The following is a 19283-nucleotide window of genomic DNA, read 5'->3' on the forward strand; positions in this document are numbered from 1 at the left end:
TTTTGGAGGATCTTAAAATAGAGCGTGTCATTCGAAGTAAAAATAAATTTTTTTTTAATTTATTTTAAGTTAACAACCAATTCATTTAATTAAATTGTGCCCTGGAAACAGATCTACTAATATAGATTGTTCTCAAATCTGAGAATCGAACTTTATATTACTTTGACACACCTACATTCAAATTAACACGTTTCCTTGAATAAAATGATAAAATTATATTTCGAAAACTCTTGCAACAACAACTTCCATGAAATTTATATTTAAGGACAAACATTTTCATTAAAAGTCAATAACTTCGTGGATTTTCGAGAAAAAAGGCAGGGGATTTTTTTTTTGCAATTTTAAGTCATTTTGCGTTGCACGAAAAGCACGACTGGGTTGCACGAACTTGATGTTATGGCTTTTTGGGTAAAAATTTACTAAAGAATATTTTTAATATAACTTTATAAAAACAAAAAATAAAAAATATTATAAAAAAGTATGCCATAATGATATTTTAAGAACAGAAAAAAATAGAAAAATAAAATTAAGAAGTCTTCAAACAATTTTGAAAACATACTTTCTAGCTTTTTAAGCAAATTTAAATCGACAAAATAAGAACCAAGTTTGATAAAATTTTCAAAAACCATTTTCAAAAAATTGATTTTTCAACAAAAAAAGACAAAATTTTGTGTTACATTTCATATTCCGGTGCCTAAAACGCATTTATATAAAATCAAAGTTTGAGATGGCAGACTTCACCTACACGCAGGGTCTTCCTTCACAGAAATGCGAAAGGACTAATTAGTCAAATTAAGGAGTTTGCTGAAGCTATTAAAAAAAAAATTAAAAGCAGCCTAATTTTGACTTATTTTCACATACAAATGTTCGCAACAATCAGATATCTAAGTTTTGTATCCCCGTTTTTTAAGTTTAATAAAACCACTGACAAAATTTACTGTTGGTCTTAAAATTTTACAAAAATTCACAAAACGTTGAATATAATTGTTTTCCTCTCATAAATTTAACTTAATATCCTTCTTCGTCGGAAACTTATTCACTTGTGAAAAATTTACACAATTTTCATGAATATTATAAATAAAAACCAATAATTATGAACTAAATGTTTTCCATTACTTTCACTTTCCATTTTTTTCGGCAAACAAAAATGAAAAAAAAAAAAAATACTTGACATAATTTGAATTTTTTACTCCTGTCCTTCATAAACAAGGTTATGATGCTGACTTTCCATAGGTTTATTTTTTTTTTTCCTCCCAGTCAGACTCTTACTCAGAATCTTGACATAATTTTAGAGAGGGTGCAAAGGCAAGAAAATTCAAACTGACGGAAATGCTGAAAAGTGAGGATATCCTCCCTTTTTCCAATTAAGTTCCTGTCTTCGAGTCTCGTTTTGTATTTTTTTTTTTTTTTTTTTTTGATTTTATAATTTCTGTTTGATAAAACACTCATGTACCTGCCTTGAAAGCAGATGGCCTTGTGTGGTAACGGCTCCCACATTAAAGTCAATTAAGGCTCCAAACATGACTACACCAAAAAAAAACGTGGGTTAGTCACCACCCACCTAGGATAAATAAAGGTAACTCGCATACCAAAAAATATCATACAAGCATAAAAAACACATGTTTGAGTTATACTCTCCCCATAACCAACCACACTCTCTCTATCTTGTAATTGACAGTATAAATACGCAATATATTACATCAGTTGTATATACTTAAAAAGACACTCCGAATGCCCTTCTCCAACAACAACAAAAAACACACCATCCCCAAAGCCAACATATATGAATGACTTCCAGAAACAACATCCTTCCTTTAAACACAAAAAAAAGGACACCCTAAAGGGAGAGGAACACTAACTTACGAAAAATAGAGAACGAATGTAAAAAAGGGAACTCGTACACCTACCTAACCTACTCCAGGCTTTATCTGTACCAGGAACACAGACACAAAAAAAAATATAAATACCATGCAAGGTACTCGTGCAAAAATTCATGCATATGAATAAGTTTCTGTTTATCAGGAACACCATATGGAATATATGGAGAGATGATATTAAAAGAAAAACAAAACGAAAGAACGTAAAGCAGAAAAAAATGCTGATGCTCGGCTTCTCGGGCTACTTCCTGTTTCCGTCCGTCTCTCTCTTACTCTTGCTACTTCCTCATCTCCAGGACATAAAAGAACACAAGTAGAAAAATTTAATATTTTAGCGAAATGACGTCACATAACCAACCTCGCTCGTTTAATTTAAGTCATCCCACACTATGTCTCGTTCACATATGTGCTTCTTTTCTTTCTTTCTTTTTTTTTCAAATTAATTTTGAGTTTCCATAGAAAGGTACACTGGCCTCAGCAGTGTAGTATGCTATAGAATCTACATATCTGTCCTTTTTTTTTTTTTCATTTCTTGCATGTCGCTAAAAAGTATGCCATGTTTTTTATTTTATTTTTTAATGTTGCCCCTTTTGTTATGGATGAAGATGGAGATTTAAAAAAAAAATTTGCTTTTGGGACGAAAAATTGTGGCTTTTACGTGACTACATTAACGCCACAAAAAGTGACAAAAATTACGTGAATGCATCATGTTGCACCACACACGGTTTGTTTTTTTTTTTTTTTTTTTGTTCTTTTATTTTTGAGTGTCTGCTGGGACCACTGTTTGCAGATTTTTAACTAAAAAAACGGATTTTTTTGTTAGAATATAAAACAATAAATTTACATAAATTAAATTTCATGAGAAATAGTTCTGAGTCAAGGATTAGACAGGATTCTGCTTTAAATTTTAATTTTCAGAATTTTTGTTTTAAGTTTCCAATGCGAACTTTCGAATGACTTCAACAACTATCGATGAACTAAGTAACTGAGTGAGCAATACTTTAGAAAGAATCTATTTGTACATTTAACTTTTTTTATTTTCATTCACTTTTAATTTCAGTAACTGGATATAGATAGTAGCGGAAAATAGTAACTAAAAAACAGGAACTGAATTTGGTAACCGAAAGTAGTCACTGGAAACAACGACCAAAAGAAGTTTCTGAGGACAGCGACGGAAAATAGTGACTGAAAACAGCGACCGCAATAGTTACTGTAAACAATAACTGAAAGTAACTCAAAAAAGTGATTGAAAACAGCGACCGAAATGAGAAAGTAACTGAAAATAGTAACTGAATAGGCTGAAAGTAATAATTGAAAACAGTAACTGAAAATATTAAGATGTTCATGTCACAGAATTTCCATGGCCGCATTTTGTATTCCCAAATCTAAAACCAATATTTTTCTTTCCATCAAATAAATGTACAACTCCAATGAGGCTATCAATTTCAACCATAAACAATATTCCTTAAGCTTAAAAATGAACGAAATCTTTGTATTGATTCGTGATTCTTCAAACAGGAATACCTTCGATATAATTGGAAACTCTCCAGACCATTGTTTTGTCTACTGCAGAAATATGCATCACATGGCCATTTGCCAACTAGAACAGTTAGATTTAAAGCTATCAACTTTTCCAGATAGATGAAAAGAAAAACTTCAACTCCATGTTGAAGGTATGACTTTACCTCCATTAAAGACCAACCTTAGGAGAATAGAGAGGGAGTCTTTAACATAATGCATCCGATAGGGTAGTCAGTCTCAAACATATACACACATCACGATAATGGGAAACTAATTTGAGTTCACATTTACACCATAAGGACGACAAACGACGACACACGGCGAAGAGCGCATTGAAGAGCATTTTGCATGATGGCGTGGACATTAAACATTGAATCTCTACCGAAATACAAAATGTATACCCCAACGACACGATGATGACCTTACGCCACAAAATATCAAAATAACAAGCCCAACATACAACAACTATGTATATATGAGTATAAGGACACAAATATATGTATGTATATCTGCAATGTATGCTATTCGTCTATGTTATGTATGACATTAAATAATAATCCATCACTAAACACCAAGAGATAGCTCGGTGTTAGTGTTATCCTAATCATGTCACACCGTAGAATTGACCACAACAATTACCAATTTCACAACAAATAACGTGTTTGTCAATTTGATTACTAATTGAATAATTAATTCTAATAACATGTTAACGTCATAATATTGACAATAAGCTGAATCGAAAGTTTGGTGTTTTAGTAGATAGAGGAAGCTGGCTGGTAGAACAGCTTTATACTCTGGCGAGGAGTCGAGTATTCTCTCTGCTGTGTTTATATGTCGATACCCGCACTAACCATAATGTTTGAATATTGTATCTTCCTCTATAAAAGGTGAGGTAGATTGTTTTTGACAGGTATAGGTCGACATGGCAAGCTGTGATAATAATTTATTGATATTTAATCAGTTTTTTTTTGCAGTTTGTTTGTGATGTTGTAATGTCAGGAAGTCATATTTGTTAAGAGAGCTGTTTCAAGGGCTAAAGCTTTCATAAGAGACTTATAAATTTGTGATTTCACAGCATTTATTCTCAGTATGATGATTTAACCTGAAATTAGGTTGGATTGAGTTAAAATTTTTAAGGCAGGTACACGAACTATAAAGACCACCAAAAAACAAGCGGATTCCACATCAAATTAAGCAGATTTCCGCATGGTTTTTTGCAAAGATAAATTCCGCCTTAAATAAAGCGGACAAATCTTCTTCATTTCTTGAAATCGCAAATATAAAAAAAAAATCCACTTAATTTAAGCGGAAAATAATCTCATTTTTATGTGGAAACATTTTATTTAGTTAAAATAAAAAACTGGACATCGAACCTACAACAGCCTATCTCACTGTTGAAAATAGGTATGATAAACTGCAACTAAAGCTGAAGTCTGACTATAATTGTTATATTTTTATTATTTGTCGGTTTTTTAAGATGAAAATTCACATTAAAATCAAATGATGTTCACCTTAAAATTACCTAACAGAATTTAAGCGGATTCCACTTATTTTAAACGGAAATCTTATTTTCTTAAGAGGGTGAGATTCAAGCAACAAAATGAGAAGTACTCTTAAGACGCAAGAAATCAAATTACATATAAAGTTTCTATAACGCCTGCTTATAGATCCAATATCATCTCTCAGGTCTTAACAAAAATCATATTGGATGATAGAGCTTTTTGAAAGGCTTGAAATATAAAGGTCACACCAGCCAACAACTAACTGAATTAATCACGTTACTGAGGCTCACCATTTTCTCATCTTCTTTTCGTTAAGTGTAACAAATTATTGATCCAAATTATTGAAACAAATTATTTAGTCCTCCCTTGTGTGTGGGATCCTAAAAATCCTTGAATTTGCGTCACAACAAAATCTCACTCAAAACAAGAGATTTTATTTAATTTTATCAAGCTCACTAGTCTGCAAGAATGTCAACCATCTTCAAAACGAAAGGTAGATAACTGCTTTTGAATTGGGGTACCTCTTTCAAAAATTATACTCCCAATTTCACCAGCATCATTTACATTCAAATCAAGACTAAAAAACAAACAAAAAATGTATAAATTCTCGGGAATGACAATTTGCGAAAAGAAATGACTATTCCTGATGTGTGTGTGTGTGTGCGTGCGCCCTATAAAAACGTGTCTATACATTTCCATCATGTTGTATATCTCTTTTACCCTCTCTCTTGCAACTTATAGGATGTACGTGCAACATATAAAAAAGTTAAAAAATACGTGAAACACGTCCGTTTTGTTGTTGTAATTTTACGCTGGAAAATGCATGACAATCAGCAAGGCACTAACTTTTTTTTAAAGGATATTTTACTGCCTCGTTTTGTTTCTGACACAATTATGACAATTTTTCAAAAAGCAAAAAAAAAACACAAAAATTAAATATAAAAATTATCTCGAAGGATATACAACACGCTGTTAGCAGCAGGACGACGAACGAATAGGGGCGACGCTTCAGTCGCTTGAGAATTATTACATTTTTTTTAATTCATATTTTGTCTGGAATTAAGTGATGCTTGTGCTTAATTTAAAAACAACAACAACAACAACAAAATATATGTAAAATTATACGAAAGTACTTATTCAAAAATCGTATGATGATGATGATGATATAATCCACATTATATTTGCGGAAATGGTTTGCGGTTACATTATAAAATATGATTGTCGTGTGTTGGTGGTGCTTGCTTGGTGTTGGTTTTTAGTTCTTTTTGCCACATAAAGAAGAGGAAAAATGATGATGGCATGTTGCTGGACCGCTTTACCATAAAGTCATCAGAGATTTTAACTTAAAAATAATTTATGATCAATGTTTTCATAATTATACCCATATACTTGGTCATTGAAATTGCAGTGTAGGCTGTGAGTAGAATCAGCCATTTTTTGAAAATTTCGATTCATTCAATTTCAGTTATTGAGACTAAAATACTGTTTTTCTTAAACAACAGTCCAGCAAAAGGCAGACTTGACACTATCATCAAATATATTAAGATTTAAAATTTTAGCTTTCGCATTAATTTTTTTGGATTAAATGTTATTATTTATAAATTTAATTTAAGAAATATGTATTCCTAAACTTACAACGGGACGAAAAAAAATACTCATACGCCATAGTGAACGCTGTAGATTAATGTGGCTTCTGATAAAAATCATTCATTTTTCATTAAAAAAAAAATTTGCAATTCAAATCCAATCTTGGTATACTAACATCATAGAAAGCAATTAGAAAAAAATATAAGGTGAATTTGATTAGCAAAAAGGTTAAATTTTGTTTCCAATATTAAATAAAATTTAATTTGAAAAATATTGAATTCAATTTCTTAGAGGATTAATTTTATATAATTTTATATAAAAGATGAGATTAATGTGGAAAATCTATCAAAAATATTTAAATATCTTAAAAAACAAATGACAAAATTGGCTGGAATTCATAGTTTCATAGTTTGAAACCTGGCTTAGTTTTCGAGCTGTACCCTTTAAATTAAATTAAAATTATAACAGAATTGTCTCCTTTTCAAACACTTTCCTTTTCAGATCTAATCTATATCCCCTATTTCAACCACGTTAACAAAAACATATCTCCTCATCTACATCAAAATAAGTTTCAGGACATTAAAAGTCATTCCTTTTGTTTTAAGCATTTGAAAATTGATAGTTTTGCTGCTCCATTGAAAAATAATATCCAAACCGCTTTCCAAGTATCTCTTTGATATATAATATTTAATGAAGTTAATGGACAAGAAAATACATCCTCAACAAGTTTTTGTCTATAATATAATAAATTAGCCTAGTTTAGGTTTTGTCGACATTGATTTATCTTCACACTTAAATTCCTATACTTGTGTATAATTTATTGTAATTTTTGATTGAGTAGAAAATCTCCTTAAACTTGTTCATTAGGTCATCAATATATACAGATTTATATGTGTGTTACACACACACACACACACACACAAGAAGTGATAAATGATATTTTTAGTGAATAAGAAGAAAATTGATGAAACTCAATAAATAGTTCACTATCAGAAGCAGATCCTTGTGTAGACAAATAAATTTAGTTAAGAACTAAGACAAATAGTTTGGGTTGTTTGTTCATTTAGAAATTTGATTTTTTTTTTTCTCTTTCTTTCAAATATTTGATAGTTTCTCTCATGCGATTTAATATTCTTGCAATCCTTCAAGGAAATCCCCAGAAATACATACTCCAAATCTCCTCATTCACTTCAGATTAAAATCGAAAATCAAAAAACCATCTTCTCTCTAGCTAATCTATAAAACATAAAAAACCCAAAAAACTGACATGTGTGTCAGAGTGTGTGTAAACACAAAAGATTCCATAAAATCCAACCAACGAACAACAAGAAAAACCCCAACAGAAATGTGGGTTAGTTTTCTCAAAAACTGTCCGATTTCGTCCGAAAATTCCACTTTAAACTTGGCACATTAATTATAGGTGTCAATCATGCAATGGAGAATAGCAATTTGTGCCCCACTTGATTGACTTTATAAAAAGCCGGAAGTAATACTTTGGCCCCGATTTTGTTCGATTTCCGGATTTAACGATACCCTTGTGAATTCTCGCGTGCAAAACGAGGTCGATTATGGATTGTAGTACATAGTTTTGTGTGTGTGTGTTTGTGAGTTGAAAGTTGATGGTTGGAGAGTAGTATTGTCGATGGATTTAAAATGGTATTTTCATTAGATGGTGAACAGAAGATTTTACACACAATTTTTTTTATTATAAATGTAATGCAATGTGGGAAAATCAATAAAATGATGAATCATTCAACCATTCTAGTTTTTTTTTTTTTTTTGGAAATGATTGGATGAAGGTTTAATTTGTAAAAGAGCTTGTAAAATAAATAAATGCTTTCCTGAAAATGTCTATCTTCATTTGTTTTCTTATTTGTTCGGTATTTAAACTTTTATATGATGAATGTTCTTGAATTTTTAAAAGGGTTAACTTGAAATAGATTTTTTTTAAGAAAATTCTAAATTTAAATTTACCAATAAATAGAATAATACCCGTTTTAGAAATACATCTAAGTGGGTCGTAAAAATACAAATAACAAACAAACAAAAAAAAAAAGTTAAGAAAAAAGGTTGTCTATAAAAATTTATTTCCAACTTTAGTGCTCATGTCCAGTTTGATGAATTAAATTTTATTTTTCTTTCAACATCCATCTTCATCGTAAAGAATCTAATAAAAAAACCGAAATGAAAGTTTAATGTTATAACCTTTCATTTTTAATGAAACATAAAATAGATTCTTGTTTAGCCTTTTCAGTAATTTTACTTTTCCAGTTTTAATGGAGAAAGTGAATTGCGTTTCGAATTGAAAGATTTTTTTATTAAAAACAGAAAGGCAATTCTACGTAAGGTAGGCCAAAGTCTTTACTTAATATATATTTTCGCTTTTGGGACGTAAAATGCTTTACAACTTAAGTTAACTTATTTTAAAAATTTAATGTTACACATACACCGTAGTGACCCATTTCCATAAGAAAGAAGAAGATGCTATTACATGATTTATCGTCAAAGTGGTCACTGTGGCATATACGTACTTTTTTAAATGAAAATTGAAAATTATCACAACATTGTTTTTAATTTTTATTTTGCAATTTATCTCCGTGTTTAGAATTAATTTAAATGTTTTTGTTAAAAATAAAAAAGTAATAAGGAGCCTGTTGCTTTGATTCTTCTTGAAAAATCGATGTCTACCTCAAAAACTTCAAATTTTTTTGGTTGAAATTACATTTTTTTAGTTTAAAAATAAACTAAACATTCAGTTCACTATTAATAAAGACTTTTCTTATTTTACTTCGGAAAAGTGATTATTTCCGTATGTCAATTTGTTTTGTTTTTTTCTTGTTTCGTTGATAAATTAAATGTTTGCCCACTCGAAAGATTGATCCCAGATATACTTTCCCAATCCACCTTTTTGCAGCAAAATTTCCATCATTCCAGTGATTAAGGCAAAGAAGAAATTAATGGTCTCTTCCGAATATATTTCTCACTAATTAAGCCTAAACAGAAAGTGAGAGAGGTAGAAAAAAAAACAGAGAAGCAAAAAATCATCAATCACCATCAAAAACAGTGTAGGTAATTATTTGCAGCCCTTTTTTGAACTCCCTCATATAAAATGTTAAAAGGTACCACAACCAAGCTACATTAGCTAAAGAGGCTGTATATATACTTATTCAGATTTTGTGGTTTGTAATGAGAGAGATGAAACATCTTGTAATTGAGGTAAGGTTTCTTCTTTTCTTTTTTTGAGTGTGGAAGGAATCAATCTTCTTTCATTTATGTTCTTGAAAGATTTCGGGAATACAAAAAAAAAAAAATTCAAAAAATTGAGATAACACTCTTTTAATTTTCTTTGTATTGAAAACAGTACATAATTCAGTCAAACATTCCCTTGACACCTCAAGTCATAAAAATGTCTTCAAAAACTAACAAATTATCCTATTTTATTAAGCTTTGTTAGAAAACCCTCCCCAGAGAAAGCTTATCTTCATTCTTTTCAATTGTTATCGCTCAAACCTACCTAAAACAGACATAATTGTAACCGTGACAAGATGGCGAGCAGGCTTCTATGCCACTTTGTCTCTACTTTCCCCCACTTACTATAGAAAATATCCACTACAAACTACCACAGCTTTCGTGTAAACTAATTGCACAACCTGTATCAGATTTTCAAACTCCAGATACACCATTAACCGTGTTATAAAAACCTGATGAAAGAGAAAAGAAAATTCATTACCAAATAACACGCAAAACTTAAAATCACAGTTAGAAATTCATTTTCGTTATACCAAACCAAAACCTACACTCTACTATAAGGGTCATTAAATAATTAATTGCTTAAAAGTTTAAAATCAACTTGGTTTCTATGAATATTTTCATATACATATACCTACTGTTCATACGCGTGTGCCTTATCCGATAAAATCCTTGACAGGTCCTTAAAACCTTTTTTGGATGAGAGGTAATCTTCGCGTTGCTTCATTTATTAGTCATTTCATCGTTATTCTTATGTTTAAGCAAATTAACTTCTCAATATTACACGTGTTTTTGTTGTTGTTGTTGTTACTGTTTTGTGGAAGAAGAAAAACATTATGTTTGTGTTTATGAGAGAGAAAAATATACTTTAACAACATAGAACCAGTAGCCTGCGGCATTATACTTTGATTGCCTTCTTGAGGTCTTATCACAATTAAGTGTGACGAGATTAAAGATTAAAACTTGATTGTCAAGGTCTATGAAAAGTGTTTTGATATTTTATTTATATGTAGGTACTAGGTACGTACCTTTACACACACATACATTTTATATGTACATAAATACATAGAATTTCCTGGCCTTGATAAATTTTTGTTTCATAAAACTTTGGCTATAAAAATTTAATATCATATCAAAGTTTATTTTACGTTTTTAGGATGCGACGTTTGTAAATTATATTTAGTCAAGTTTGTGTGGGACTTTTTTGTGTAATTTGAAAAAAAAAAAAGTTTATTAAAAAGTTCAGGGTTATTTATTTTTTTTTATGAAAGTTTTACTCTGTACTTAAATTTGTATGTTGAACTCGTGTTTCAGTATTTTAGGGCTTTTATGAACCTTTCGTTTGCTTTTTTGTTTGAAAAAATACTCTTTTAATCCTTTTTCTTTTGAATTTTCATCAAGTTGTTAATTTTGATACAAAATTCAAAAGAATATTTTTACTTTTAGTTTCATTAAAAATAATGTCAAAAATTATGTTTTAGAAATTCAAACTTTGCATTAACAATTTCCAAAATTATTTTTTTTTTTTTTAATAAAAGTTTTTAAGTTAACCAATTGTAAAAAATTATTGACAAACATTATTTTATTTCAAAAACAGCCATCATAACACCAACTTTTACAGATTTGCTGAAGAATCAACTTCCATAAAATTTTTTGGTTTACTTTGCTTGTCTGTACGTGACGTTTGTTTGTTTTCTGTTTTGATTTTTTGATCAAAAGAGTTCGAATTTTCGTGTTTACCGACAGGTTGAATGATGTATTCGATAAAATTATAGAATCTGTAGGAATCACTTCAACCAGGCAGTTTTAAAAGATGAATTAATTTGTCTGTACGTGATGGCACATGGTCGATTTTCCCGTATTTAAATGAATATTTAGGTTTTTCTGTTGTGGTGTGCAAAATTAATTTTTTGCATTCCAAATTTTTTTAAATCAATAACATTACTTTCCTCAAATTTTTGTAAAAATTTCTGCGTGGCAAAATTCTGTTTTCCAAAATTCAACTTTTTCAACTTTTAACAATTAGAAATTTTTAAGTTACTATGTATATAGAATTACCTTAGATGAATTTTGGGCTTTACAGAAATATGAACATCACAGCCTATTTTCACTAAAATATTCTTTAAAAATGGAAAAAAGTAAAATTAAACAGAATACTTTTCTTAAAATTTAATGTTAAATTAAGACAAAAACAAAGTGGTTCTTCGTTTTTTTCTTTGTATCAGTTCACTGATTTTATTTCTCCATAAAATCATCTGGCATATTAAATACAATTTCTTTCGCTTTACTACCGAACTTTAACTCCATTCGCCGAACTGTAATATAATTACTATTCTGTACGTCAACTCATCACCATCATCATACTCTCTCCTTCCGCATATGCCAAACCAAGAAGATTGAAAATAAATTATTACTCTTCCAATTTATTTCGACCCAAAGGAGAATACAAAAAATAAAACAAGGCTATATGGTGGGCGATTCGAAAATACAATTAAAATTCCATTGAATACAAATTACCGTAATTAAACTTTGAGAATGATTAAAATCGAAATTAAAATTGTTTTCCAACCATAAACCAGCCAATATGATTAAAAACTAAAAGAAAAATGAAAATATATAGACTTCAATCGCATCTACCAAGAAGTCCTCCAAAGGATCCCGAGTCCCGACACACACAGAGATATGAGTGGCTGATGGGCTTGTTTTTGTTTGTGTTTGAGTTGAAAAAGATTAAAATCGTTCTCATGAAGGATGAGGGGACATAAAAGAACCTCAACAGAACATATCCTTTTTTTTATGGGTCACCTAAATTTTTAGATTTGAGATTGCTTAACATTTTGTGTCCTGTGAAAAGTTTTTTTTTTATTTTTTTTTTTTCACAAACATAAATCCGTCACAGAGATTGTTGTGAAAGTCTCTGTAAACTGTTATGCATCCGTGAAAATAAGCCTGCAAAACTTTCTCTGTTGTATACCCTATCCTAAAAGAGGAAACCCAATTTGTGAACCAAAAGAACACAGAAAAAAAGGTACAAAACAAAACAAAATTACACACAAAAAAAAAGGTTAATGTGTGTTATTTGTGTATTAGACATATTTGCTTATCAGATTTATTGTTGTCCAATTTTTGCGTGTGTCCTTCTTGTGTCTCTTCACATCATTCTATATCTACGCACGTTAATAGTTACACCCCTTGAGTTAAAGCAATAAACCCCTCTTGCACATCGAGATATAGAATGGAGGCTAAACGGAAACACAATCCTTATATGAGTGTCAGGCTATAATACAATCCCATGAATACCACTTCGGGCCACTTCTTAACTTCTTGCTGACGATATTCTCTCTCTCTGGGGCCTAATAGCCCGGCCTGTTATTATGGTCGTATAGTTAGGCTTTTTACTATATAAACGGAGCAATGAATGCTGTGGTGTGTTGTTAGTCCTTATGTTGTGTTTTTTTTTTTTTTCTTTTTCTGGGGCTTAGACAAAAAAAAAATAAAGATAAATATCAAATCTGTTCATAACTTGGCCAACAACACAACAAAAAAAAATATATAAATATAAAACATGACCTTTGTTTGATGTCATACAATCACTATTTGTTAAAGAAATTACTAAAAATATCTTTTTTGTGTGATAAACTACTCAAAATTGCGTGCTGACAAATGTAAGGATAATAACTCTAATAGGCCAATAGATATTATATATGAGGGAATTTTTGTTCGCTTTCCATTGACTTGATATGACATTTGTCATATTCAATTGTGCTTGTTGTTCGCTTTTTTCTAAATTGAACTTATTTGGCATGTCGTTATGTTTCAAAAAAAAAAAAAAAAAAAAAAACAGAAAATATGTTTGAGGATACAAAGAAATTTATGGGGCTGATATAATGCTTGAAGCAAATGCCTCGAAATTGTGCATGAATATGTTATAAATTGAGCTAATTATTCATGACAAGCCGCCACTGCCGCCATGTCCTTGTAAACCAAATCAAGGCAGGAGATTGTTAAATATTTAACAAAAGACTTTGAGTGTTATAAATATAAAATGAATATCATTGAGTGAAGATTGCTCATGATTTTGTAGGGAATTTCCTTGTTTTTTTTTTTTTTTTTTATTAACTGGAGTTGGAGGAAGGTGTATTGTGAAATGAGTGTTTTGACAATTTGGCTTCCTTAAAATTCAAAAGAGCTACTAAGATATGGAGTGTGAGAAATTAAAGGTAGCACTAGCACCCATTCCACAATGAGTTGAACAATTATTTAAATGACTTTTGTTCGGTTTTCTTCTTTTTTTTTCATTTTTAAGTTTAGTCTGGTGACTGAGGTGTAAAGGTTAAAGATTTCGTAAGTGAAACGGGTAACGCGTTCCACATTCGTGCAGTGCGGCTGAAGAAAGAATGTCTGTATTTGTGTTTTCGGAATTGTACTCGATAGTAAACTGATAAGCATTCCTTGATGAGCGACTATTGTTATTGAATTATTTAAGGGAAGCAATGTAAATAGCATTGCTTATACAAATTGTAATTAGTTAAGCACATTTTGCCGTTTAATTCCACATCCGAAGGAAATGGATGTGAGTCCTAAAAGGAATATGAAAAACTGAAGATACTATCATCAGCGAAACAGTTAAGTGGGTAAGAAGTTTCATACAAGAAATCATTGGCGAAAATGAGAAAGAGAGTCGTTGAAAGAACGGAGCCCTGGGGCAAGCCACTAATTATTTTTGGTTTCATACTTGAATCTATCTAGTATGGCTTGTATAAGAGAACCGAAAGTTTATTTCTAATCCAGCGAAGAAAAGCATCATCCATACGAAGTGCATGCAATTTCGAGAAGAGAGCTTGATGCTAAACTCTATCGAAGGCCTTTTGATATGTCAAGCCCAATAATCTACTACCTACTGTTGCCTATCATTAAGAAGCTGTTTTCCATCCACTCGGAACAAGCAGTAGAGTAGGACAGTTAAAAAAGCTTACGCAATGGTTTTGCCACTGTTTAAGAATACCTCTTCACAAAAAAAAAAAAATTTTGAAAGCGCAAATTAAATATGCAAGGCTTTTCGTCATAAATAAAAAATAATAGATAAATCTAGAAAAATGGCAACACAGTTAAATAAAAGACACGAAATAAATAGACCAGCGCAGCGCAGCGTCAAAAATCTTTCTAAATGATTTCCCTGTTTGAATATGGAACGAATTGTTGGTATTCAATTGAATATGAAGAAAAGTCTGAAAAATGCGAATAACAAAGGCATACTTAGAGGAGTTAGAAACAATGTTAGTATATTTTTTTGCGTTGAAGAGCTTAAAAAACCTTCAATACGGTGAAGCAAATAATGTAAAACAGAAAGTTTAGAATTTAGGGCAAATTTTTCAATAGTCAGATAAACCTCAGTTAGAGCTTATTCCTAGGAATAAAAGTTTTTTTTTATATTGATGAAAAATCAGGGCTTAGTGTACTAACCGCTGAACTCGCTTGGTCTGGTTCAATACTTGAGTGTGACGATTCAATACTCAAATGAACTAAAAATCCGTACCCAATTCAATGGATAACTCACTTATTTTCTTTACAGTATAAAACCAAATGATTTTCTAATTTAGTAAGTAAATATGTAAATAAAAAGCCATACATAGATTTAAATATTTCAATTCAAAGGAAAATAAAAACTGATTCTTGGAAACTTGGAGTACCTACATTTTCAACAAAATCTAAACATTTTATTTTGATATAAATTCCACTTAAAGTCTATTTAGAAATTAAACGCTAAGCCTTTAGACCTTTTAACTATTCCAATTTACACAACCCTTATTCAGTTCTACAATTGACTCTAATGACTTTCAATGTGAATACTTAAAAAAAAAGAGGAATCAGCTCAACTCAACACTAGACTTCACCTTTTAAAATGATAGTTTAGTGTGTTGTGGAATTGAAAGGTTAAATCCTTTTTTAAAAGCATCAAATGATGCACCACATGTTTCAATGGTTCTGCAAATTGTGGTTTGTTAAATTCCTGCGAATTTCCATTCAATATAACTCACCGAATGTTCAGGTGTATTTTTAGTATTTTCTTTTATTTTTAACGAAATTGCGCTTCCTAACCTTAACGAAGAATACACACACCTATGCGGGTTAGATAAAAAATAAAAATGGAAATTCGGGGAATTTTATTCCTCTCAATCTCCCTAAAACTATACTACACAACCCCTTAACTGTTATCTATGTGAAGAGATATATAGTATGTAGGTATCGTATAATGGACTTTATCTCAATGAAACAACTTTTACAGATGCACTTGGCCAAGCATGATGTTTTTCATGAGTTTTAATCTACGCGTGGTGGGTATTGAGTGCATCCTTCGTATATATACCCTAACCCTTACCTGTTCCCAGTGTTACGATGACGATGGCGGTGGTGTAGCAATGTGGTTTCCAGGACAAAATACACTCTCTTTCGGAGTTACTTTCGAGGCTGTTGGTTTTTTAGTACGTTGACGGTTTTTATTGTATACAAAATAGTTAAAGATAAATTTGAGGTTTGGTATGTCGAATTTTAGTTTGTTTGTGTGTATATTTTTTTAGGGGTTAGAATTGTGGGGAAAAATTTTAATATACATGAAAGGATTCAGTATTTTATTGCTTGGCTGGATGATCTATGTGGATTGTTTATTGTTGAAACGAATTTTAGAATTAAGTAATAGAATTTTCCAGGTGAGTAAGATTTTATTATAATTGAAGTAGTTGGTTGTGGTGTACATTTACATTTTACATATTGTTGTATTGGTAGCAGTTATGAAGTTATTTTTTATATTATAATGAGTATTAGAAAATATGTGTATTCAGCAAGTGCAAGAACACGAGTTGGAAGTAAAACGTTATCAGTGATTATGTGGTGTTATTACGAAATAGTGGTAGAAAATAGATCTAAAATTTTGTGTTATTTGTAAAAATAAAAATATATACAAAATTTTTTTTAAATTAAGCCACGAAATACTTGAAGAGTTTTTTGCAGAAACTTGCACAGAATTCTCTGAGAGGACTTGCAACACAATGTGTATAAAATATTATCACGAGAAACGAATACGCTTGAAAATCGACTTGTACTTTTGTTCTGGATTTGACGTGGAAATAAAATCGAAAATACTTAAATAAAACTTACGAAGTAATAAAAACAAACTTCAAAAAAATATCTGATGAAGAAAAAAATAGGTCTGTTACTGAATAAAAAAAAAATTTAAAAAAAACTCTACAATTCCAAACAAAAATCAATGAATAATTCAGTCAGGTATAAATTTATGAAGCATTTCACAACACGTTCGAATTACTTTCCACAAATTCACACACAAAAAAGTCCTTATAATTTCTTTCCAGTTAGCAGTTGGTTGCGTTTGATTGTTTGCATATTAGTTTTAAGTTTCCACGTCAAAAAATTGTGTGTTTTCAACTGAGTATAAAAAAAGGTCTAAATTCAAAACCATTACCACCCACCAAATCTTTCTCATTCCATCAGTAGTAACATACTCGAAAACTGGGTTAAACTAAAAATACAAACAAACAAAAAAAAAACCAAACAAAAAAAAAGCGGAAAGGACTTTTGAATTTTTCTATTGATAAGCACATTTCATTTGTTACCTACAAACAAAAATTTGAACAATTTTTAGAAAATTTGCTGGTAGTGCGATATGCTTTTCTCTGTGAATGACAGTTTGAATATAAATAAATAGAAGGGAGACAAATCGTTTTGTTTGGAACAAAAGTTATTTCATGATTTTTTCCGTTTTTTGTTTGTCCTATACTCGCCGCAGCCGTTAAACTTGAAGGATTGTTAGCATTGTTGTTTTTTATCAAGAGTTATTTTTTTTTAAACATTTCAACAAAACGTTGATAAGGGGTTGACAGAAGATTTTATATATGTACGTATCTGTGCGTGTTTGGGTTTTTTTTTTAATATTTTTTTAAGAAACTTTTTGTGACAGTTTTATTACCCTGACCACCGCACCTGACACAAATAAGATAAGTTGAATTCTTTCTTATTCCATCAACCAAAGGGTTCGACTTGGAAAATTTGATTTCTTGACCCGTATAAACTGTTATGTTGTTATTAATCACGCTTTTTTTTGTTTAATGAATGGTTAAAGGTAGGTACCTTATTTTGATCCCACAAGAGAGAGCCAATTTCAGAATCAGTTTTCAATTTATTTCTTGCCGACGTTGACTAGACATACAGACATATTCACGGAGTTTGTGTTTCTTTAACATTTTGGACTTTTAAAGTAATCCATCTTAAAATGTGCCAATTTCGTTAAAAAGTAATATTTTTCACTGTTCCTTAGACAAAAGTTATTCAAGTTTAAAGTGAAAATAACCGTTTTTATTTTGGGATTATTTTGAAAAAAAAAAAATTATTTTTTTGTACAATAATTAAGTAATTACAGGATATTAAAACATGAAGCCTTTTAAAATATTTTCAATGTTTTCTGCAATTTGGCTCAATATTTATTCGTATATTACAGATTCGTATCTTACAGATTGAAGGCCATTAAGGTTCTACTGTATATCACTAAATACTCCTATTTTAAATGTCGAGCTTAATACATCCAATCTAATATCTTAAGTATCTAGTGGGATCACGACTTTGGAGATATTATCATTACTGCATCTTTGACCTTCTGTACAAAATTTTAAATTAAAAAAAATTGAATATTTTTTTTTTAATCGGAAGTAAAAAAAAAAGCCATCCCAATTCAATTTCTAAATTAAGAAATTATAAATAAACTAAATTAAGTTGTTTACTTTGCAGCTATAATTTGCTTCTAATTCTCTAATTAAATTAAAAATAAAATTATACTAAAATTATTCTGCAACAAACGCGAAAGTCTAAAAAGTTATAAAATTATTCTTTTATGAGTGCTCCCAAAAGACTAGGAATGCAATTTAATTTTTAAGAATATTTAGAAAGAATTTATTGGAGCGGTTTAAAAAAAATTATTTTAATTTTTTTTAAAACGTTTAAACAAAATTGGAACGCTATTAAATATTAGATATAAATCGACATATAAAAACAAAATTTTAAGTAACTTCAAAAAATTGCATTGAAAAAAAAAACTTTGAATATTTTTTTTTTTTTAAATCCATTTATACTTTTATATCGCAAGTAAAAAATTGTAATTTAAAAAATCATAAATAAATTTAGTTGTTTACTTAGCAGCTATAATTTGTTTGTAAATGTTTTATTAAATTAAAAATAAAATGAAATTAAAATTATTCTATAACAAACAATTATTCTTTTATGAATGCTCCCAAAAAAAGACTACTCTTAACATAACAGTAAGTACATGCGACCCAATTTTCCCTTTTATTAATACAATTCAGCTCAAATTGAAAATTCAAAAACGATCAACAATTTGATGAAAGATATCTAAAACTTACAAACTATTATTGATATTAATTTTATCGAATTCTAAGAATTTGATCCTAATTTAAGCTATAGGTAAGCAAATCTTGATGTCAAACTAATTGCAGTCTATTCAAATAGTTTTTAATTATATATA

General features: G+C 29.9%; 2 protein-coding genes across 2 annotated transcripts in view; one reads left to right on the plus strand and one right to left on the minus strand.

The window, feature by feature from the left end:
- The window catches only part of LOC129919984 (limbic system-associated membrane protein-like), a 190483-nt gene that overhangs the window by 99916 nt on the left and 71284 nt on the right, over positions 1-19283 (minus strand). The window lies entirely within an intron of this gene.
- Positions 1-19283, plus strand: part of LOC129919940 (uncharacterized) — a 33757-nt gene that overhangs the window by 11831 nt on the left and 2643 nt on the right. The window lies entirely within an intron of this gene.

The sequence above is a fragment of the Episyrphus balteatus genome, chromosome 4, assembly GCF_945859705.1.
Source record: "Episyrphus balteatus chromosome 4, idEpiBalt1.1, whole genome shotgun sequence".
Classification (NCBI taxonomy): Eukaryota; Metazoa; Arthropoda; class Insecta; order Diptera; family Syrphidae; genus Episyrphus; species Episyrphus balteatus.